At 38.5% G+C, this 23,981-nt stretch overlaps 1 pseudogene; it reads right to left on the bottom strand.

Annotated features, from left to right (window-relative positions):
• Positions 1 to 19,598: 19,598 nt before the first annotated feature.
• LOC114710829 lies at positions 19,599 to 20,945 on the bottom strand (annotated as a pseudogene).
• Between the last annotated feature and the right edge of the window lie 3,036 nt (positions 20,946 to 23,981).

Genomic DNA, 23,981 nt, shown 5'->3' with positions numbered 1-23,981 from the left:
ATAGGTGTTCCCTTGGTACAACTCTGCACCTATTGTACTGAAAATTAGTAACTGTCTTAGTTAGGGTTTGTATTGCTGCAATAAAACACCATTACCAAAAAAGCAAGTTGGAGAAGAAAGGGTTGGCTTACACTTCCATATTTCTGTTTGTTATTGAAGGAAGTCTGGACAAGAACTCAAACAGGGCAGGATCCTGGAGGCAGGAGCTGTTGCAGAAGCCATGGAAGGGTGCTGCTGACTGGCTTGCTCCTCATGGCCTGCTGAGCCTGCTTTATTACAGACCCCAGGACCATCAGCCCAGGGATGGCACCACCTACAATGGGCTGGGCCATCCACTATTGATTACTAGTTAAGAAAATACTCTACAGGCTTGCCTACAGCCTTATGTTATGGAGGCATTTTCTTAATTGAGGCTCCCTCTTCTCAGATGACTTTAGCTAGTGTCATGTTGACATAAAACTATCCAGCACAATAACATTAGCTTCTATTTCATGACTAAGTAAATTTTCTATTCTTTTTTCATTTTTATTTTTTGAGACAGAGTCTTACTATTTAGCCCTGGCTTTCCTGGAACTCACTATTTAGACCAGGCTGGCATTGAACTCACAGAGACTTGCCTGCCTCTGCCTTCCAAGTTATTTGATTAAAGATGTGCACCACCATGCCTGACCAACTCTTCTATTCTTTGTTAAGTTAATTCTTACATTCAGAGAACAAGACCTAAAAGCTGAGTGTATGCCTGCAGTCCCAGCCACTTGAATACTGAGACAGAAGGGTCAACATCACTGTATAACCTTGTCCATTTGTTTTACTTACATAGCCATATTAAAAATGGGTATGATACCTGGGACACCCGCAACCTTAGAACAAAATATGAACTTGATTGCTTTGACTTGTCCAGTAATCAAACCTTTCCTAAGTAGATGAAGATTATTTCATTTTAACCTTCTAAGAGGCATGTCAGCAGAATTTATACTTTAGAATTTGGTGCCTCTGTTTCAGAAACTGGCAAAATATTGTTAGAATTAATATTTTCAGAAAGCTGGAGGCTAATCAAAGATGTTCAGCAATACGAGAAATATTTATTCAAGAAAAGCAGCTCAATCTGAGCAAGAACAGCAAGCTTTGTGGTATTTTCCTCCAGTTCCATCTTACACCCTTCAGCTCATGCTATCCTTGAAAATAACCCACAGTTTTGGTACCAGAGGGAGCTGAATGGATTGCATACACAAAGAATTGTCCTTATTTGATCTGTCTGGTGGCTGTCTGGAAGACCCACTGAAAAAGCTTGTCTTTATTTTGCTGCTTGGATTGAACCCAGCGCTGAAATTCCTGAGAGAAATTTGTCCAAAGCTTTTGTGCTTTAGTCACTGCTGCTCGAGGCACTAGGCAGCGGTTCAGAAAGACAATAGACTAATCAAGAATCTTGGAAGGAAAGGCTTACGAAGAAGATGTACGGAAGGGCTTGCTTGTCTAGAGGAGCAGGCAGACATACTCAGCGCTGTGCATTCTCAGTACCCAAGTTCTAGACACTTACCCTGTAGTTGGCATTGAGGCTGTACAAAACAAGCAAACAAACAGACAAAAACTATAGTGGACACTGAAAAGACCCTATGAAAATGTTCTTTTTGTTTCATGGTGTTGGTGTTGTCCCAAGGTTTGAGTGAAAGGTCTGTCCATTTATTAATTGGGCACTAAGTTAATGGAATAGAAATGTTAGTTGCCATACACAACAACAAATGTAGATACTACTGAATTAGCTGAGGAAAAAACACTACTAAAAACAAACAAGGAACAGAAACAAAAAATCCACACATAAATATTTAATATGTCTAGTTTTTGCCAAAAACATATGAAGCATGAAAAGCAAAGCAAAGTATCACCTATATGCATGAGCAACAACAAAATCAATAGAAATTCTCCCAGAGGAAGAGGCTAGGCTTACTGGAGAATGAGTTTATATCAATTATTTAAAAAATTCTCAAATATATAAAAGAAAAAATTTCTAAAGAAACTATGAAAATAAGAAAAATAAGAACTCACTAGAGAGACTATCAATAGGCGTAAATTAATTAAAAGAACCAAGGAAACTGAATTTAAAAAGAGTAATAACCAAAAGTTAAAAATCACTATGGAACTTAATAACAAATTAATGAGGTAAAAGTAACAATCCACACGTTTCAAAATAGATCAACTGGTGTCCAGATTTAGGGAGAAATAAATAAAACCTCAGAAAAACATGGAACACTATTAAGCATGCCAAGATATTGCCCAGTAGAAGTTTCAGAAATAGAAGCGAGAAGGGATAAAGAAAAAATATTTGAAGAAATAATGGCAGAAAATTTCCCCAAATACAGTGAAAAACTTAAACTATATACTCAAGGAGCTCCCTAAAACCCAGTCAGAATAAACTCAAGAGATCAGCACCTATACTCATTATAATCAAGCTGTCACAGGGGCAAGAGAAATGTGACTCATCAAAAAGAAGTGATCCTCAGTGTAACCAACAGTTGATTTTCGTAAAAAACTAGAAGGCAGTAGGCTTACACAGTCAACATGAAAAAGCAACAATTATCACACAAGCATTCTATATACAACAAAATAATTACTCAATATTACACTAATGAAAACATCACAATATACCTCAAAGAAATCACAAAAATTGAAGTCAATTCATTCAAATATTTTAAGTGAAAAAAAAGTTGCCAGTAGGAATAATTGGGATGGGATGAAAGGACACCAGATAGTGACTCAAATCCAAACAATAAAGAAGGAACACCAGGAAAGATAATTATGTGGGTGACTATTAAAAAAGGTGTACAAATGTAGTTTATATTTATTTTTAAAAATATCAATTATAGTGCAACTGCACAAAGCAATAATTATAACTCTAGAGCAATAGACTCAAACTATATAAATATATAATTCATGATAATAATGACAATAAAAGAAGAAACAGCTATATAGAAGCAAATTTGTGTGATATTGAAAATAAGAGTAATGTGAACTATTTTGTATAAATTAAGATTCTAATTGTAATCCATAGATCACCTATTGGGAAAGTGACTGAAAGTATATAGATCAAAATTAAAAATAGTAGTGCATGCATTTAATCTCAGCACTGGGAGACAGAGGTAGGTGGATCTCTGTGAGTTCGAGGTCAGTCTGGTCTACATAGCAAGTTCCAGGCAAGCCAGAGCTACATAGTAAGACCTTGTCTCAAAAAACTAAAACTAAAACTAAAGATAAAACAGTGGGCCAGGCAGTGGTGGCGCATGATTTTAATCCCAGCACTCAGGAGGCAGAGGCAGGTGAATATCTGTGAGTTTGAGGCCAGCCTGGTCTACAGAGCAAGTTCTACAACAGCCAGAGCAACACAAAGAAACCCTGTCTCAAAAAAATCAAACAAATAATAAATAAATGAAATGGAATTAGAGTTATCCAAGCAAAAGAATGACTTTGGATTCCAATTTCACAAGCTATATAAAATTAAGTTATAATGCATCAGACTTATAGGTAAAATATAAAACTATAGTCTGCTGGAAGAAAAATTATCTCTAGATCTTTAAGATATTATATTAGGTGGTGGGTTGGTGTAAATATTTGTGGCCTTGTATTAGCAAATCATTTCTTGCAAAAGCAAACTGACATGAGGAAAAGCTACGTCAGTTATATTTAATCCATTTAAGTTTGATGTGTGTTCTTCAAAGGACACCACGAAGAAACTGAAAGTAGACCAGGAGTGGCAGTACATGCCTTCAATCCCAGCACTTAGGAGACCAAAACAAGTGACTATCTGTGAGTTCAAGGCCAGTCTGGTCTATGTAAAGAGCTCCAGGCCAGCCAAGGCTACATAGTGAGACCCTGTCACAAATAAACAAACAAAAAGACAATAAGAGCTAAATTCATGTAATAGGAGAAAATATGTACATATTTTATATCTGGCAAGGCATGGTATTCAAAATGTAAAAAATGTTTAAAACTAAAAATGAAAATAAGAAAACTCAATCAAATATGGCCCAAGTATTTGAATAGATGCCTTTCTTTTATAATATAATGTTTTATTAACTCTTTAAGAATTTCTTACAATGTATTTTGATCATGTTCACCCCTCATTAATTCCCTCCTAAATCCTCCCAGATCCACCTCCCCACTTCCTGACCCCTAACTTTGTGTCTTTCCTTTTTTAAATAACCTACCAAGTTCAGCTTGTACTACCCGTACATTTAGGGTGTGGGGTCCCCCACTGGAGTGTGGTAGGTTTACCAGGAACTACATCCTTAAAGAAAACTAACTTTCCCTCTCTCCCAAATCATCAACTGGCGGGAGCATTTTCAGTGTCTCAATATGGAAAAGCGAAGCTGCTCAAACTGGAAACAGAGCTTCAGGCACTTCATAGCCACCGGTCACTTTTGACCCTGTGGGGACACAGCAACCCAGCAACACAGCTGGGTGGAATTTGCCTAAACTACCCACAGCCCGCAGAACAGTGTCAAGAAAACTCCACACACAAGCCAATCTGAGAGACTAATGAACCAGTCAAAATCCACACAGCCCACACGAGGACCGGGAGACAAAGCTTCAGATATGCCATGGAGATGAAAGAGATGTTTTTCTAGAGGATGTAAAACCTTGTGAAAATGCAGCTTATACCGTCTATCATTAGAGAAATGCAAATCAAAATAACAAGGCCATGCTGCTTTACATCCAATAGGATGGTTGTACCATAAAATAGAAGTCAAACAATGACAAGTTTGGGTGTGGACGAAGAGAAATTGAGAGCCTAGCCATTCCTGGTAAGGATAAAAAGAGTGCAGCCACTGTGTGAAATAGTTTGGCAGTTCTCTTAAAATTAAATGAGATTTCCTTTGTGACCCAAGACACCAAGGAAACTGGAAGCATGTGATAATACAAAAGCTTTCACATGGCCAGGCAGTGGTGGCGCACGCCTTTAATCCCAGCACTCCGGAGGCAGAGGCAGGCAAAGGATCTCTGTGAGTTCGAGGCCAGCCTGGTCTACAGAGTGAGTTCTAGGACAGCCAGAGCTCCATAATGAGACCCTGTCTCAAGAGAACAAACAAACAAACATATAAATAAGCTTGTACATGAAGTTAATAGAGGCATTATTACATAGCTAAATAGTATTAACAACCCAAATTTCTACCAATCGAAAAAATTGATAAGCAACAGTGAGTGATACATGCACCCAATGGCATATGATTCAGCCACAAATGAGAATGAAGTATTAATATATGCTACAACACAGGTGAACCTTTAATATTTCATACCATATGAAAGAAGCCACATATATTATTTATATTAAATGGCTATAGGGACAGAAAGTACGTAATGGTTTTCAGGGTGTGAGAGAAGGGCTGGGAGTGACTACTAACAGGTAAAGGGCAGAAATGCTCTGGCTTTAGTGGTGATGATCACACAGCATGGCAAATGTGCTAAACACTATATTCTATGTTATTTGATTCTCAAATTATAATTGTGTATGTGTACATATAAAGTTTAAGGAGACTCCACAGTCTCTCTATGCTCTTTACCAAATTTACCTTTAGAGATATGATCAACCTCAGAATGCCTACTAAAGCTGTAGTAATAAAGGACATTGGGTCAGAATGTTAACTATGACACTGGTCTGTAGAAGAGAGGATTCTGTGTGGCCCATAATAGCTGATTTGAACCACAGATAAGCTGACACAGTTATCTCTTGTCACAGAGAACTAAGGTCAAGTGGGCATGTGTGTCAAAGAAGTAAGTGAAAGGCCAACCAGCTTTGTGCTCTGTTAAAGAAGAAAATCCATCTTGAATTTCTTTTATTTTATTTTTTAATAAATATTTTTTATTTTATAATTAGTTTAATTTTACATATCAGCCACAGATTTCCCTGTCTTCCCTCCTCCCATCCCCAGCCTTCCCCCCTCAATCCACCTCCCATTCCCACCTCCTCCAAGGCAAGGTCTCCCCTGGGGAGTCAGCCCAGGCTGATAGATTCAGTTGAGGCAGGTCCAGTCCCCTCCTCCCTGCACCAAGGCCCTAGGTTCCAAAAAGTCAGCTCACGCACCAAGTACAGGTCCCAGTCCCACTGTCTGCTGGCCTCCTAAACAATTCAAGGACCCTAAGAAAGACAAAGGGATTGCCCAGTGACAGAGAAATGGACGAGATCTATATGAAGCAAACTGGGGGTGAGGAGGGTAATGGAGGGCAAGGGTTGGGGGACAAGGGTTAGGGGAAAGCGATCTTACAGGAACAGGGGGTCCCAGCTGGAGCAGGAACAATGTGGAAGGAACAAGTAAAGAGATACCATGATAAATGAAGACTCCACGGGAATAGGAAAAAGCAGAGTGCTAGAGAGGTCCCCAGAAATCCACAAAGATACCTCCAGTATAGACTACTGGCAATGGTCGAGAGAGTACCTGAGCTGACCTACTCTGGTGATCGGATGGCCGAACACCCTGTCATGACAGAACTCTCATCCAGTGACTGGTGGAAGCAGATGCAGAGATCCATGGCCAAACCCCAAGTGGAGCTCCAGGAGTCAAATCGTGAGAAAGAGGAGGGATTGTATGAGCGAAGAGATATTGAGACTATGATTGGAAAAAGCACAGGGACAAATAGCCAAACTAGCAGAAACGCATGAACTGTGAACCAATAGCTGAGGAGCCCCCATGGAACTGGACCAGGTCCTCTGGATAAGTAAGACAGTTGATGAGCTTGAATTTCTTAAAACCACAAGACCCACATAAAATTCTCAGTTGTACAGGAGCATGAAATGATACACCATGCGTTGGTTAGCTTTTGTCAACCTGTCACAGATTAGGGCTACCTGGGAGAATAGAGCTTCAGCTGAAAAGGTGCCTTCACTAGATGGGCCTGTAGGCATGTCTGTGGAACATTTTCTTGATTAATGACTGATGTGGAAGGGCCCAGCCCACTGTGGCTGCCACCATCCCTAATCAGGTGGTCCTGAAGTATGTAAGTAAGCAAACTGAACAAGCCATAGGGAACAAGCCAATAATGGGCGTTCCTCCATGGTTCCTGCCTCTGCTCCTGCTTGAGTTCCTGCCCTGACTACCCTCAGTGATGGACTGTGAATGGGATGTATAAGCCAAATCAACCCTTTCCTTCCCAAGTCGCTTTTGGTCATGGTGTTTATCACAGCAACAGAAAGCAAATTAGTACGCATCACCAGTTCTGGAAACTTTTTACAAGTTGGACCCTAGGGAATGTGCTTTGACTTTTGATATATATGAGAAAATATTGTTATTGTTTTCATAATATGCTGAGACTCAGTCTAAAAGAGATCAAGAAGAACCAAAATTGGACAAGAGAAATGTCCCTAAGCGTTTCCCCAAACCACTGCCATGGGTTCCTGCCTGCTGGCCTAGTCAATCGGCATCTCGTGAGCATTGCATGGGATTGCTAGTATTTGTTGGAATTTGGACAGCGAAGGAAGACATTCCCTCGGGGACACTGGCTGTGCTCCTTTCAGGAGGCCTGCACAGCTGCACTGAGAGCACAGCCAACTTCTATGGAAAGGTCAGCTCCTTTTGTGAGCAGAAAGCAAGCTAAGGCGGAGGCTCACGACGGGCTGGGGGCAACTGATGGATAACAACCGCCCTGGGGGTCAAGGGGTCCAGGCCCAGTGTATGCCATAAACAAATAGCAGGTTTGGATCTGAGGTAGTTACACGAAACTCAAGAATAAAATTTCTAGTTCCTGGGCCTCAAGCTTAGCCCCCCACCCCCCTGCCCCGAAGATTTGGTTTGAATCCCAAGGTCCCATGTATGTATGCCAAAAACTGGCCACTTCCTTCCACCACCAGCCTCAGCCTTGGTTTTTAGGTTTCAAACAAATGTTTGCATAGACAATATACTTCACATTTCAAGTGTTGGGTCTGCTGTGCATATTCCTTAAGGAGTCCATAGCTCTCTGAAACTCCTGTCTCTAAAGGTACCCATAGCCAAACTAAAGCCAATAAACAGAACCGAAAACGACACCAATATGAATTATCAGTTCCAGAAAGGAAGCAATCGAACTTTAGTTCCCTTTTACCTGAAGCCACAGCCGCAACTACGTCGTGGGTCAACCACCCTTGGTGGCCTCCCCCAAATTCCTACCACAGAACAATGCTCAGGTACATTGGCAGCAGTCCCCTCACCAGAAGAGATAGAATCCAGCATGACTCTATCCTTTAAATCAATAAAAGCTTAAGGACAAATTTCAGTAATGCAACACCCACAGGTACTCCATCCATTAAACTTGTAGAGAAATGACACACAGGAAGGAAGTTATAACTGCAGTTAATGAACTCATCATTCATGTGCTTTTTTATTCATATTTTAAAATTGGCATTCAAAGGAATGTCTTTCATTATGTCATTTTTGGTCCTTACTTTGTTCTTGTTCATCCACCCCCCTTCCCCTCATAAAAGAGAAATTAAGAAAGAAATTAGGAGAAAGAACTTACAAAATAACCCAAGCTGTCCAGATCAATGTGAAGGGAATCACACAATTGCAGAAATGGGTCATAAAGGGTACCTGAACGTGACTTTAAGATCGTATCAGTTAGAAATGAAAGCCTATTCTAGACCAATAAATTTTGAGGTGATTTGGTAATTGTCAGGTCTCTCTAATTGATCAACAAGGTTAAATTGCCTTCAGTGGCTAGTCAGTGGCAAGTCTTGGTTAGGGTTTCTATTGCTGTGAAGAGAAATGACTACAGCAACTCTTCTAAAGGAAAAACATTTAATTGGGGTGGCTTACATTTTCAGAGGCTTAGTCCGTTATCATCATGGTACAACATGGTGGTGTGCAGACAGACGTGGTGCCAGAGAAAGAGCTGAGAGTCCTGCATCATGCAAGCAACAACAACAAAAAAAGTGCTCTGAGTGTCACACTGAGGGAAGCTTGAGCATAGGAGACCTTAAAGCCCACCTCAACAGTGACGTGCTTTCTCCAACAAGGACATACCCACTCCAACAAAGCCACACCTCCTAATAGTGCCACTCCTTATGAGCCTATGAGGGTCAATTACATTCAAGCTACCACAACTGCTATTTGTCTATCATGTGTCTCCCTACACTGCATATTTTGTTGGAAAGTATAATCTCTCAATATAGAAAACTCCATTGTTCCGTAAAGAACCCCATGTCAGCTCCCAGAAGTAAAAGTCAACTATATTTCCTATAATACCTGCCATAGTCATGATGCTTCTGTAAATTTGCTGCCATATACAGTAGATACTGTGGCATCGTGAGATTCTCAGTATGGAAAGCTTTGAATGCACCAAGAACAGTAAATAAAACCTCTCAGACTAACAAAGTTCAGTCATAAGACTCCAACACATTTATACTTGAGTAGTCTAGAAAAAAAGTAAGGTTATAAATGGGTCAATTTTAAATATTAAGGGTCCTTGTGAATGGGTGTCAATATGCCTGCTGTTTAAGTGTATGGAACAGCTGGGGTAAGAAAACTGGAGCAGAATCACTTTGTCCTTACTACTGTGACCTTGAGCTTAACTTTCAGTTTTCCCATCTGTAAAATGGATCTAGTTTTCTTTCTTGGAAATGGCTAATGTATCTTGTGCTACCTTTGCCTTAACATTGATCTCACTATCTTTTCAATTATTCATGTTCCTCAATAATTAACGAGCACCCGTGACTTTTTCACAGCGCCATCCTCAGCATTAGGCAAAGTGCTTACATGTTGTAAAGATTACATAAATATTTAGCTTTAATTCATTGACCTGTAAAACACCGCACTATCAGAAAAAAGGAAGACATTTGGGGTGCCAGAGAGATTGTTTGAAGAGTAAGAGCACACCCTGTTCTCTCGGAAAACCCAGTTTGGAGTCCCAGTAACCACACTGCATGGCTCACAAGCTCTGGTAACTCCAGCTCCAGGGGATCTATGCCCTCTTCTGGCTTCCGTGGGCACCTGCTCTCCCATGCACAAACCCACACACAAACACACATACTTAAAAAAAATTAAAATTAAAATCTGCTAAAAAGGAACATGGTCAGAGGAGTTGGGAGAAAGAGGTGAATAATATAAAGATACATTGCATTAAATTCTCAAAGAACTAATAAAAAAGGATGTTAGGTAAAAGTGATGCAAATCTAATCTATATATTGACTAACATCTAGAACTCTGAAGTAAAGGCATGAAAAGGAAATGTATCCTAGAATTTTCAATGAAGGCAAGAGGGTGAGAGGGTAAAGTGAATGAAACATGGAACAAATCAGGGACAGAAAATACAGTGAGTGAAAATAATGGAAGATCAAATGAGACCAGTATACTTGTAAAGTTGAAATGTATTTTACTTTGTTCAGTATAATATCATTATTAAAAGGAATATGATATTTAAATTAAAGGTTATTTTAATTGTGTAGCACATAAAGTACAAAAATGACATGACAGAAGCTATGAGGGATGGATAAATAGCTTGGTCTATAAAGTGTTTGCAACACAGGTGTGAGGACCTGAGTTCAATCCCGAGATCCAGTATGTCTAAATGCTGAACATTTTGGTGTACTACTGCGAACGCAGCAAAGCCATGACCTTGTGTGTGCTATCAATTTTCTCTTTACACTCCATATAATGTTTTGGGGACTCATTCATTATGATACGTTTAGATCTAGTCTACTCATTTGAGCTCTGGTATGGCTGGATACTAAACAAATTATTGGTAATTGATAGATGTTGGAAGAGGGACAGTTTGTTCCACAGATTCTTATTTGTAGTGCATTCTTTCCCCCATATGTTTTTACTATTAAAATATGCTTCAGTGAACACCCTTAAGAGGAGTCTCCATGGAGATTATATATGCTAGAGATTTTTCTCTAGGGCTCATACTTAGAAGTGTAATTACTAAGCCACAGGGAGTGCTTACCCCTACAAGTGTAATTGTAAGGCTTAGGGAGTGCTTATCAGGTGTTTCTAAATGGCTCTCCAAAGTGATTGAACCAATTTGCTCTTTCACTACAAGTGTGTGATTTTCTACTTCTCAACATTGTCTCAACAATTGATGTAATCAGGCATTGGTATTTTAATATATATTAATATATAGAGAGATGATAGATAGTAAAATGAGCAATCATTCTGATATGCATTTACCTGATTACTAGTGAAGCTGAGTATTTTTCACTGATTCTTGTCCAGCTGGTTTTCTTCCCGTGTAAAGTACCAGTTACATCCTTGGATCACTTTTCTATTGCAATGGCTGCTTGCCATGCTGATTTGTTGTCATTCTTTATATAATCTGTGTATAAATCTAGTCTATAATTTTAAAATCTTTAGTCTGTCTATACATATTGCCTTTAATATTTATAGTTTATTTTGAATCATTCATGTGAATTGTGATTTGCTAATCAGTATTCAGTTTCAATGAGCATTGATCCACAAGCATTTAAAAGCAATAAATGAGAAAGCAGTTTGAATGTGAGTTACAAGAAATTAAAGGTTCAGGGTACTAGTAAAGTGTGTGTGTGTGTGTGTGTGTGTGTGTGTGTGTGTGTGTGTGTGTGTGAATACTAAACCCAGGACCTCACAAAGCTAAGTATATGCTGTCATCGCTAATCTATGCTCTCATACCCAAGGAATATTCTTTTTTAAAGTTATTTATTTATGTGTATGAGTGCTCCATTTGCATGTATGCCTGTGTGACAGAAGATGGCACCAGAACTCATTACAGATGGTTGTGAGCCAACATGTGGGTGCTGGGAATTGAACTTAGGACCTCCAGAAGAGCAGTCAGTGTTCTTAACCTCTGAGCCATCTCTCCAGCCCCACAAGGCTCATCCTTGAGTCTTGAGACAAAGAATAATTTCAAAGAATAAATTCAAAGTAAGCATGGAATTGTCTGCAATGGCACAGAATAGGGACTTTCAAAACAAACCCACACATATACCGTGAATGGAGTTTTGAGAACAATGACAAGAATTTACAACATGTGGTGCTGGGACAACTGGATATCCACATGCAGAAGGAAAGTAGACCTATATATTACACAAAAATCAATTCAAAATGAACTAAAGACGTAGTTATGGCCTGAAATTATGAAACAAGTAGACATGAAATGAGTGAGAGTTTGTGGAGGGGGGACTCCAAAAACACAGGAAACAAAAGCAAAAAATGATTCAGGGTCACGTCAAACTGAAAAGCTTCTACAGAACAAAGGAAAGAAAAAGTGAAAAGACAGATGCAGAAAGGTAAAGTATTTTCAAGCTGTACTTCTGGTAAGAGACTAATATCCAGAATGCGTAGGGAACTCACAACACAAAACCTGCAACAGTAAAGCAATATGAGATGGACACAGTAACTACTGCATTGACAGGGCTCCAGGAAACCACGCCCCACAGAATCAACTAAGCGGGGCTCATAGCGGCTCACAGAGACTCCAGTGGCACTCACGGAGCCTGCAAAGGGTCTGCTCTAGGTCCTCTGAGTATACCTTATGGTTGTATAGCTTGGTATTCATGTGGGACTCCTACCAGTGTGAGTGTGGGTTGTGTATGACTCTTTTGCCTGCTCTTGGGACCCTTTTCTTCCTACTGGATTGCCTTATGCAGCCTTGATATGTGGATTCGTGCCTAGTCTTATCCAATCTTGTTATGCGGTGTTCAGTGGATATTCCTGGGAGATCTGCTCATTTCTGAAGGGAAATGGAAGGGGAGTGGATCTGGAGGGTGGAGGCTGGGAGGAGTGGAGGGAGGGGAAACTGTGGTCGGGATGTATTGTGTGACAGAAGAATAAATTGAAAGAGAAAAAGAACAATAACCTAATTTTAGGATGGGCAGTAGACCTAAGTAGACATTTCTCAGAAGACATACAAGCTGCTGAAAGGAATATGAAAACAACAAAAAAAAGCTCAATGTCACTAATCATCAGGAAATGCAAATTAAAGACACAATACAATATTCCCTCACCCCAGTAAGAACATCAATTAGCAAAATGACAAAAGACAACAAGTATGCCCCTTATGAGAATGTGGGACAAAGAGGAACCCTGGCAAATTGTTGGTAGGAATGTAAAATAGTAAGCATAGAGTTACCATACAATCCAGTAATTCCATTTCTGAGTATGTACCTAAAAAAACTGCAATCAGAATCTTTAGTGACATCTTCACTCTCATATTCATTGCTGCATTATTTCCAATAGCTAAAATTGTGGAACAGTCCAAGTTTTCATAGACGAATGAGCAGACTTTTAAAAATGTGATATGTCATAGTATAATATATAATTCAACAATTAAAAATGAGAAACCTACAATAGACTACAGTATGGATGAACTTTGAAGACATTATATTAAGTGAAGTAACCTAGTTACAAAAAAAGGTAGTAGTGGCAGGTGGTGGTGGTGGTGGCGCACACCTTTAATCCCAGCACTCAGGAGGCAGAGCCAGGCAGATCTCCGTGGGTTCGAGGCCAGCCTGGTCTGCAGAGAGAGATCCAGGACAGGCACCAAAACGACACAGAGAAACCCTGTCTCGAAAACAAAACAAAACAAAACAAAAAGGTAGTAGTGTATTATTCCTAAAGTGCTTAGACTAGTCAAAGCCACAGCAACAGAAAGTGGATGTCAGGGGCTAGGCAGATTGGGGGGGGGGGGAGGAACGGAAAGACATTGTTTAATAGGTACAGAATTCTTGCCTTACCAGAGGAAAAGTTACCATGACAGGTGGTTGGTAATACTGCACAACAATTTTTATGTTTTTAATACCACTAAACTGTATACAGAAAATGCTAAATTATGTCAGATATGTGTCAGTACAAGAAAAATTGAGGAACAGGTATACAAATTCATATGCCTCCTATTGCTAGATAGGGTCTGGTTTTATACTCCTTGAATATAGGCTTGGTTATTTGTTCATTTAAAACAGCTTACCCTGAAATAGACTTTGCTCTTCATTTAAGCTGATAGGAAAAGAGACTTCTTTATTCAGTAATATTTTGGAAAATGAACTTATCTGACAATAGAATTTCACACATCACTGGTCTTTAACACTTCTTTCATATGACACATATAAATAGACCCATGACTTTTATTAGAGCTTTTAAAGTTAAAAATTAAGTGGAATAAAAGTTTACAGACTGGTATTTCTACTACACTTATATTAGCCTGCCAGGGCTGCCATAACAAAATATTACAGATTGGGTATGACCTAAAATTGATTTCTCAAATTATGGAAGCTAGAAATCCAAGATCAAGGTGGTCTTATGATTCATTTCTGGTTAGGGCCCTCTTCCTCACTTACATATGGCCACCTTCTTATTGTGTGCTCGAATGGCTTTTCCTCTGAGCAGATATGAAGAGGGACAACACATCACATTCCTTTTGTAATTAAGGACACAAATCTTGTGTTACTAAGGCTCCAATCTCAGACTGGATCTTACCTTTATCGTCAACATAATTATAGGTCCTATTTCCAAACTCAGTAGTCACATTGTGGCTGAGGGCTTGAAATGAGTTCGAGGAAGACAAAGTTTAGTCCATAGCAATACCTAGAATTTCCTGAGACTCAATGGGGAAAAATTGCTCTCATCTCTTCAGACCACCTCTTTTACTTGTTATAAGCAATCAGATTGAGAAATGTACCAGGGTTTTCGAGAGTGTGTGGCTGCATAGACTCTCTGGTCTCCAAGCTCTCAGGGTCTTTCCTAGTAAAACAAATTGAAATATTTTCTTCTTTCTGATCTCATAGATTCTGGCTTAAAAGCTTCCTCTCATTTCCTGGAGAACTTACATAGGAGTATTTTTTTTAAATATCAGAAACCATAATATTTAATCAAAATAGCAGTAAGTAGAAAAAACCCTCCAAAAATACCATTGACTTCGTTTTGAATTGGCCTTCTACTGATGGGCCTGGAGCCTGACCTTAAATGTGGTTTGTGTTCCCAGTGAGACTCTGTTGGAGAAAACTCACTGGTCCATTGCAAGTGGATGACAATTGGAGACAGCTTCTGGCTTAGGGATGGGAGGTTATGTCCACTTCTCCCTCTCAGTGCTGGGATCCCTTCTGGTTTGGATCTGTGCAGGCCTTGTGCATGCTGCCACAGTCTCTGGGAGTTTACATATGTGTGAGTCTTGTTGTGTCTAGAAGGCATTGTTTCCTTCGTATCTTCCATCCCCACTGGCTCTTACAACCTTTCTGTCTCTTCTGCGGGCTTCCCTGAGCCCTGAGGGGAGGGATTTTATGGAGACATCCCATTTAGGACTGAGTGTTCCAAAGTCTCTCACTTTCCACACACTGTACAGCTGTGGGTCTCTGCCTTTCTTACTATCTATTGCAGAAGGACGCTTCTCTGGTGATGGCTGAGCAAGGCACTGACCTATGGGTATAGCAGAATATCATTAGGAACCATTTTATTATTATATTCTTTCAGCAGAACAATAGTATGTGGCTTTCCTTTTGGCTCTTGGCCTATCTAGTCTTAGGTTCTTGACCACTCAAGCAGTCCTCAGAGTAATCCAGGGAGAACTGAAATCTAAATCCTAGCTCATGCTGGGCTGAGATGAACCCTGATGTCCTCCATGTCATGACACACAGATAATCCTGGCACACCAGCCTTTGAGCCTTAGCCCCACTGGTAAAATGAGGCTGACTATACTTTACTTGGTAAATGGCTTGGCTGGTCTTGTGAACCTTAAAGATCCCATAGTGCTTAGTTTAATGGGTTTACCCTGGTTGTGTGTGTCCATACCTTCAGTGGCTAAATATTAATAATATTATATTATATTATGTAATAATATATATTATATATATTATTCCATCATGTGGGTATTACATGTTTGGTTTGTTTCTTGATTAGTATATAGACATTTGACTATGCCTATTATAAATCAATCTGCTATGGATATTCATGTATAAGTTTTAGTGTCAACACTTATTTTAATTTCTCTTAGTACACATATTTATGACCCCAATTACTGGGCAATATGGCTGCTCTGTATCCAACCTTTTAAGAAACTGAAAAAATTATTTTATCAGAGTGGCTACACCATTTTACAATCTTACCAGCAGCGTATGAAGGTTCCAGTTTTTCCACATCCTCACCAGGGTTTGGTATGACCTCTTTAATTGTAGTCATCCTAGTTGGTGTGGAGTGTTATTTCACTGTGGTTTGGATTTCCATTCCATACTGATTAATTAGCAATGAAATAGTGAATGCTTTTCATGTGTTTATGGCTCATTTGTGTATTTTCTATTGAGGAACGTTGTTGTAGAATATTATTTTAAGATATGTGACATTTGTTTGTGCTGTGGAACATTTGTTTTAATGATGCAAAGATGTGTTACATTCTTTTATGTTGCATTTGTTTAACTCTGTGAAGTTGTATTACTTTGCCTGTCTAAAACACCTGGTGGTCTAATAAAGAGCTGAACAGCCAATAGCAAGGCAGGAGAAAGGATAGGCGGGGCTGGCAGGCAGAGAGAATAAATAGAAGGAGAAATCTGAGAGAAAAGAAGAAAGAGCAAGAGAACAAGGAGAGGAGGATGCTAGGGGCCAGCCACCCAGCCACTCAGCCAGCCATAGAATAAGAGTGAAAGTAAGATATGCAAAAGTAAGAAAAGGAAAAATCCCAGAGGCAAAAGGTAGATGGGGTAATTTAAGTTAAGGAAAGCTGGCTAGAAATAAGTCAAGCTAAGGCCAGGCATTCATAAATAATAATAAGCCTTTGTGTGTGAATTTATTTGGGAGCTAGGAGGCAGGCCTCACAAAGAACAAAGAGCCAAAAGAGTAAATAACAAACAACTATAGAATTTCTTTTCAAGCCTTTTGCCCAATTTTGAAATCAGGTTATTTGTCTTTCTATTGCCACTTTAAGTTGTATACATACAAGGAACATTAAATGGACTCAATATGTATACTATATATACATACATATATATGTATATATACATATACTATATACTATACTATATATATAGCAAATAGTTAAAGAAAAGGAGTCATATATTTGAGAGGGAAGGAATGGAGGAAACACAAGATTAGTTTCAGGGGAGAGGGGAAGTGGTAAAAATGATGCAACACAGTAATCATGTATAAAACTCTAAAAAAATTAAAATTTAATTAATAAAGGCTTAATATATCATAGATAATAGACTTTTTTATTCAAAAATGTAGTTTTTAATTTTTCTACCATTTTGTGGGTTCCTTTCACTTTATTAATAGTGACCTTTGTTTAAGGAATGAAAATTAAAATTTTAATTTGTAACAATCTCATTTGTATTAATATCAATCCATAGTTTATTTTTAAAAATGCCTCTATTAAGCTCCATTTTCTTCCTTTTTTTATTCTACTATTTGTCATACAAAATATACTTTAATTAATGGTATTCTTACCGTGTATTTCTTACTTACTGGTTTATACAGATGTATTTTAAATAAATGGGAGAAAAGAAAGCCAAAAACAAAAATAAATCTATTCAAATTACCGTTCAGTGTTTTGTTTTTTTTTTTTCATTTTAGTTTGAAGGATTCCATCAGCATTTCTTTAAAAATTGTTTAAAAACATTTTTTTTTCTGGGGCTGGAGAGATGTCTCAGAGTTTAAGAGCTCTGGCTGTTCTTCCAGAGGTCCTGAGTTCAATTCCCAGTAACCACATGGTGGCTCACAGCCATCTAGAGTGGGATCTGGTGCCCTCTTCTGGCCTGCAGGCTTACATGCAGGCAGAGCACTGTATACGTAAAAAAAAAAATTTTTTAAAGAAACAATTTAAAAAACATTTAATGTGTTTTGCCTGGATTATATGCAGTGCTCACACTGGCCAGAAGAGGGTGCTGGGTCCTCTAGAACTGGAGTCACACATGGTTGTTGGTCACTGTGTGGATACTGTGAACCAAAGCAGGTCATCTGCAAGAGAAGCATGTGCTTTTAACCACTGAGCTGTCTCTCCAGTTCACCTTAGCATTTCTTATAGAGCAGATTTGCCAGTCAAGAATTATCTCACTTTTTGTTAATCTAAAAATGTGTTCATTTCTTCTTTATTTTTGAAGGACACTTTTTGTTGGATATATAATTGTTTATTTCAGCTTTGTTCTATCAGTGATTTGATCTGGCATTCTAATGCCTTCTGCCCTGTATGATTTCTGTTAAGGAATGAAATATCACTATTCTCTTTTGGCTTTCAAAAGTCTATCTTTGGCATTGGCTACTAATAATTTCATTGTGACATGTGGCTTCATCTGAATTCATTCTACTTTTAATTGGGTTTCTTCAATGTGCAGATTAAGATTTTCTATCACACTTGGGAATTTTGAGACACTATTTTTCATGCAGTTTTGCCCTTTTCTTTCCTCTTTTTGGACTTGCATTGTGCTTATCCTTTCATGCCTAATAATAAACTTTAACATAGCCCACTCCCCTGAGGCACTGTTAGATTTTCTTCATTCTTTTGTTTCTTTGACCTTCACATGTCATAATCTCAATTGGTCCAGATTCAAGTTCACTGACTCGTCTGTCTTCTGTTTGCTCAAGTCTACATGGAAGTCTTCTGTTCATGTTTTACATTTTTCAATTTTGTAATTTCTACTTGGTCTATCTTTCATATTTTCTCTCTCTTCACCGATATAATTCATGTCCATTTGTTTCTTTTTTGGAAGATATTAACACTTGCTGGCAGTGGTGGCCTACACCTTTAATACCAGCACTTGGGAAGCAGAGGTAGGTAGCTCTCTGTGAGTTCAAAGCCAGCCTGATCTATAGAATGAGTTCCAGGATAGCCAGGACTGCACAGAGAAACCCTGTCTTAACCCCCCACCAACATAAACAAACAAACAAACAAAGAGTTGACACTCTTCACAAATATCCAATGATAAGTTGAAACATAATTTCCCTACCCCAAGGACATAAAATTGATCTAAAGTAGATCAATGTGCGTAACAAGTTTATATTAAAAATCATTCTTCATGCATACTTCTCATATGCTCATAAAGCAATCAATGTGAAACAAATGTAAAAGCTTTGTTTTTTATGCTTGATTTCAGTTAGTGCTCTAGAAATCACAACTTTTAAGCATTTTCCAGCACCATAGCAAATCAAAATACTATAGTACTTTATATATTGATAATCAAAGTAAAAAACTAAATACATAAAATCGCCTAAGTATTAGTAATGCATTGTCTAACTTTTTGCTATTTATAATTTCAAACTTATGAAATGTTTTCAGTGATTTGAATAAACAAATAGTAATATCTGAGTAATCAAAATAGTCATATTTATTCAGGTTTAAAACTAAAGTTTCTCTTCTCAAAATATGGAGGAACACATGGAATGTGGTAACGGTTATTTTATTCCAACTTCCTAAGCCACAACTAAACAAGAGTCTAGCATGATTTCATTATGTCATCATTGATATACCGGTGGCATCTTAGGGAATCTGAAGGTTCTTAAGCAGTTTAATCTGGTCTAAGGCACTTCTTCATGTTCTGTGTCGCTTTCCTCAGGGACAGCTGAATCTCTATTAAGTACTGACAATTTTTTTCCTAATTGCCTCATCTTCAAGATTCTCAAGGAAACCTTGGTGCATCTTTTTTCATCTGTATCTATGTTTTCTTTATGTATTGCAAACTCTTATTTTTTACTTTATACTATGTTGATATAGTATAGTTCTACCTCTTTTTTTATTAATACTACATCTGAAAGTGTGAATTCATTTTACTGACAGGCTCATCATCAAAATTATAGTTCATCAAATCAAACCCCAGCAACGGGTCTCCTCCAGGGTGTAGAAGGCTTCAAAAATGTATATTCATTTCAGATGCTTATTGTACCCAGACTTCCTCCATGTTACACTTCCAAAGCATATCATCTCCAAACATGCACTACATTTTAGATCTTGGACTGTGCTGCACTCCATCACAATAAACTCTTCTGGCTGTTTGGGATAGCATGGACTATCAAAAAGATGACTCCAGAAAGTACTCATATAAATATCTGCAACTTCTTGGCATCTATGAAATATATGGTAATTTGGATGCTCATACACATCTAGTTCTCATTTCCCAGGCTTGGTACCAGAGTTTTGTTTGTCTGGGGTTTTTTTTTTGTTGTTGTTGTTGTTATTGTTGTTGGGGTTTTTTTTGTGTGTGTGTGTACCAGTTTGAATACAGACAGACAGACATTACCCTTGCACGTTAGAACAGTTTCCAGAGGAGGAAAAAGTGGTTTTGGAATTGTATGTGTTACTGTGGATATCTTCAGAGATCAGTCTTTGTGATGTTTTGTATGTGGAGAGAACTGTACACTGGAGAGATTCTATCTTTAGAACACATTGTTTTAAGGAATAATAACAATCCAGTCCATCATGAATTTCTTTGATATGAAGTGTGTTTTAATGCATTCCAAATTCAGAATCATCTGTTCCAGATAGCACAAGGTCTTTATTTTTTGTACCATCCTTTGCCTGACCTCAATCAGAGCCTTCCAGAAACCCTTAGTTTTTGCTCTATGGCAATCTCTAGCACATTTGGAACTAAACAACATAATCCAGCACAAATACTGAAGGACAGCACCATTCATCGCCTCTTTCTGAATAGCCAATTTAACTTCAAGTCTCTTATGATGAGTTCAACCCAAACAAATACTGCACCACAATCTCTACTTTTCTGAGGGAAACTTTATTTTTTTTTCATATACAAAGCAAGAAGTTCCATGAATTCTAATGTACACTGTGCCCAAGTTCCTGGTAACTGAAAATATCTTTGACATTGTTTACATAAAGGAATTGAGAACTGTTTCAGAATGCCTTAGCTAATGTCTACTTGATTCACAAACAGACCACACAAATATTGACAGGACTTGGAATAATTGGGCTACCACACTCACAGAATAAAATCATGTCCTGAGCTGCAATCAATGAATTCTGTTGTTGTGAGGTATTTGTACACTGGGTGAAAATATATTGCTGTGATTGGTTTAATAAAAAGCTGAATGGCCAATAGCTAGGCAGGAGGTATAGGTGAGACTTCCAGGGAAAGAAAGGAGAAGGAGGAAGAATCTAGGTGTAAGTGAAGCCAGGAGACACGGAGAGAAAAAAGGAGGTGCAAGATGGAAGAGAAATAACGCCACGTGATAGAATGCAGATTAATAGACATGGGTTCATTTAAGTTATAGGAGCTAGTTGGGAACAAGCCTAAACTGTAGGCTGAGCTTTCATAATAAGTCTCTGTGTCATCATTTGCAGGCTGGCAGTCCTACTACATTCTGTCATATACTTCATTTTTCTGTATACATAGTACCTCCCATACAGGTCTAAATTGTTTGTAATTCAGCACAAAATCAGCTCCTTCTTCCCTTTCAATTGCCACAGATGTCCAGTTATTAGTTCCCTTAATGTATTTCCAATGGCACGTTAGGGTTCTTGTCTAACTCCGATGGTCTGGGCTTCTTTGAAGATAGCATCACTTCACTACTTTTTTTCCCTTTTTGGCCTCTGTATTATTAGTCATGGTTTCTGTGTGGGCTATTTTTATGTATCAATTTTTTGCTCAAAAGTGAATGTTTTAAACAATATAATTTACAACTTTGGAAGTAATATATTGTGATAATCTCCAAAAGGCTTGGTGGGTTTTGCTATCTATTGTTTACTTACTGACTTTTCCAACCTAAATCTTTGTGTCTTTCTTCTTTGTAGTGTATGGCCAATGAAATATCTGCTCCTTCAACTTATTGGCCAGGTAGGGGTTTTGTTGTTGTTTTTCGAGAAAGGGTTTCTCTGTAGCTCTGGAGCCTGTCCTGGAATTCGCTCTGTAGACCAGGCTGGCCTGGAATTCACAGAGATCACAGAAGCCTGCCTCTGCTTCCTGAGTGCTGGGATTAAAGGTATGTGCCACCACTGCCTGGCAGCGAGGTAGTTTTTGGAGAACAATTTCCTTAAATACCTAAAACCAATAGCTCTCCTAGCCTTTGCCAAGGGGCTGTGTGTGGAGGTTGGGATGTGTATTGGAACTCAAGGCAACTGCTAATTCTGTTTTAGGCATTACTCCCTACTAGTACAGGGTCTCAAGATCAGCTACACTTAAGAAGTTAGACCCCTTGCTGGTTTTTCCTGGGCAGATGTGTTATATATAAAAAATATGCCTTCCAAGTGAGAAATCATTTTGCACATTTAGAGATTAATAAAAGGAAAAGCTCTTTAATAATATCATATGTACAGCTTTGGCTAATGCTCAAAAAGGAGTTGGCCTAAAATATATTTTGCTAACTTATATATACACCTTAGGTATATGCATTCCACAAACACCATCACACTTAATTCTCTTTCAGGTCCTGGCCACCCCAGGTTACAATTTGAGCAATTTAAACAGAGACAGGCCCCAGGAAGCCTGGCCACTAAGGCAGATGGGAATCTTTCACAGCAAAGATACTGGATATTGCCATAATTCTTTTAAGTCCAGCAGTATTGTTTTTTTTCAAGCAGTTGTTACCTAGGGTCATCTTGCCCACCTGGCAGAATGACAATTATCTCAAGAAGAGCACTGGGTTCTTTATCCTGCCTGATAGAGGCATGTTTTTTTTTTTATTAGACCCATGGGAGATGGGTCTAATGACTGGTTGTCTCTTTCCCCACAGGAATAGCACCTAAGGTTATCAATTCTGCTGAACTATCGTTTACATCTTAGCATCCTGAAGTCGCCCTTATCTCCACCAGGCCTGGTTAGAGTCCTCCTTATCTCTGGGGGATACCAGAGGCAATGCTCCCTCAGCTAAGTTTCGCTTGTGTGGCTCCACGTCTCCTAAGCAGACTCATTAGTAAATTCCTTTTAACATCAGTTCTATTGCTTTGAGTTTCATCTATTTCACATACACAGCTCTGAGCAGGCACACAGCCCTACACATGCAAATGACCTTCCATATTCCAAGGATTTTGTCGATACTTAAAAAAAAACAAAAACAAACAAACAAAAAAAAAAGCCAACCTTTGAACATCTCATTCTCTGGCTTTTCATTTTAAGATTTTTGACAACTTGTTTTCATCCCGAGTGTTCTCTCAGGCCCAGGCTGCTGCTGTGTTAAGCGATTGCCACTGATTGTTTTTGACACTGCTTCCAGGGAAAGGGATTTCCACAGTGAATAAACTCAGAGTCAAGTCGAATAAAGCTGGGCCTTGAGGAAGTAATTTTCCAGGGAACTTCCAGGGATGGTAATCATGGCAGTTAACTGAATATGGAACTTTGGAGAAACTGAAAAGTCATCCCTGTCCCACGAGCTGTTAGAGTAGAATGCTGAGATGGGTAGATGTTAAGCCTACCATGAGGCAGAGGAAAGATGAGAATAATGCTAAGAGCACAGCACTGCTCACCATTCTTAACAAAATCCAACAATTGTGTGAATACACGCTCTTTGGAGTATTACACATCTGGCTAAATTCTAAAATTTTTTAAAAAAATGTGTATTTTGACCTTTTAATAGAATTCTCATTGCTTTTATGGGAGAAAGAATTTCCAGAAGTCCCAACCCTGCTTTTTGCACTGAGAAAACCTGTCAGTTTTCACATAAGTGGCAAGACCACAAATGGTATTGCAGACAGCACCATCGGAACTTTGCTAAGCTAGGACTCCTGGCAATTACACCGTTTAAATATTTGTCTGCAGGAAAACTTTAATTTACATGACATAGGTTGATACTTGAAATTCTGTAATAGTGAACATTGGTCTACAATTAAAATGTGTCAGGACTGAAATGGCTATTTTTGTAAATAGGTTTGTATAAAATGCAGGAAGTATGGTAGAAATATGTATAGTATATATAGCAACTTTTGCTATTTAATTCTTCTGAGTGAACCTTAAGATTGCAATTGTTCTCTAGTGCTTTTACATATTGATAGCTCATGCTGTGATATCAGCATGATTAATTAAACTACTGACACTGTGATGTTTTAAAAATGACTTTTAGAACTTGCAATAAAACAGAGATGTAATAAACGGGGATAGCTGTTTAAATAATGATAGCATTTAACACCAAGAT

The sequence above is a fragment of the Peromyscus leucopus genome, chromosome X, assembly GCF_004664715.2.
Source record: "Peromyscus leucopus breed LL Stock chromosome X, UCI_PerLeu_2.1, whole genome shotgun sequence".
Classification (NCBI taxonomy): Eukaryota; Metazoa; Chordata; class Mammalia; order Rodentia; family Cricetidae; genus Peromyscus; species Peromyscus leucopus.
The sequence above is the reverse complement of the archived record's forward strand: the minus strand, read 5'-3'. Positions and strand labels throughout refer to the sequence as shown.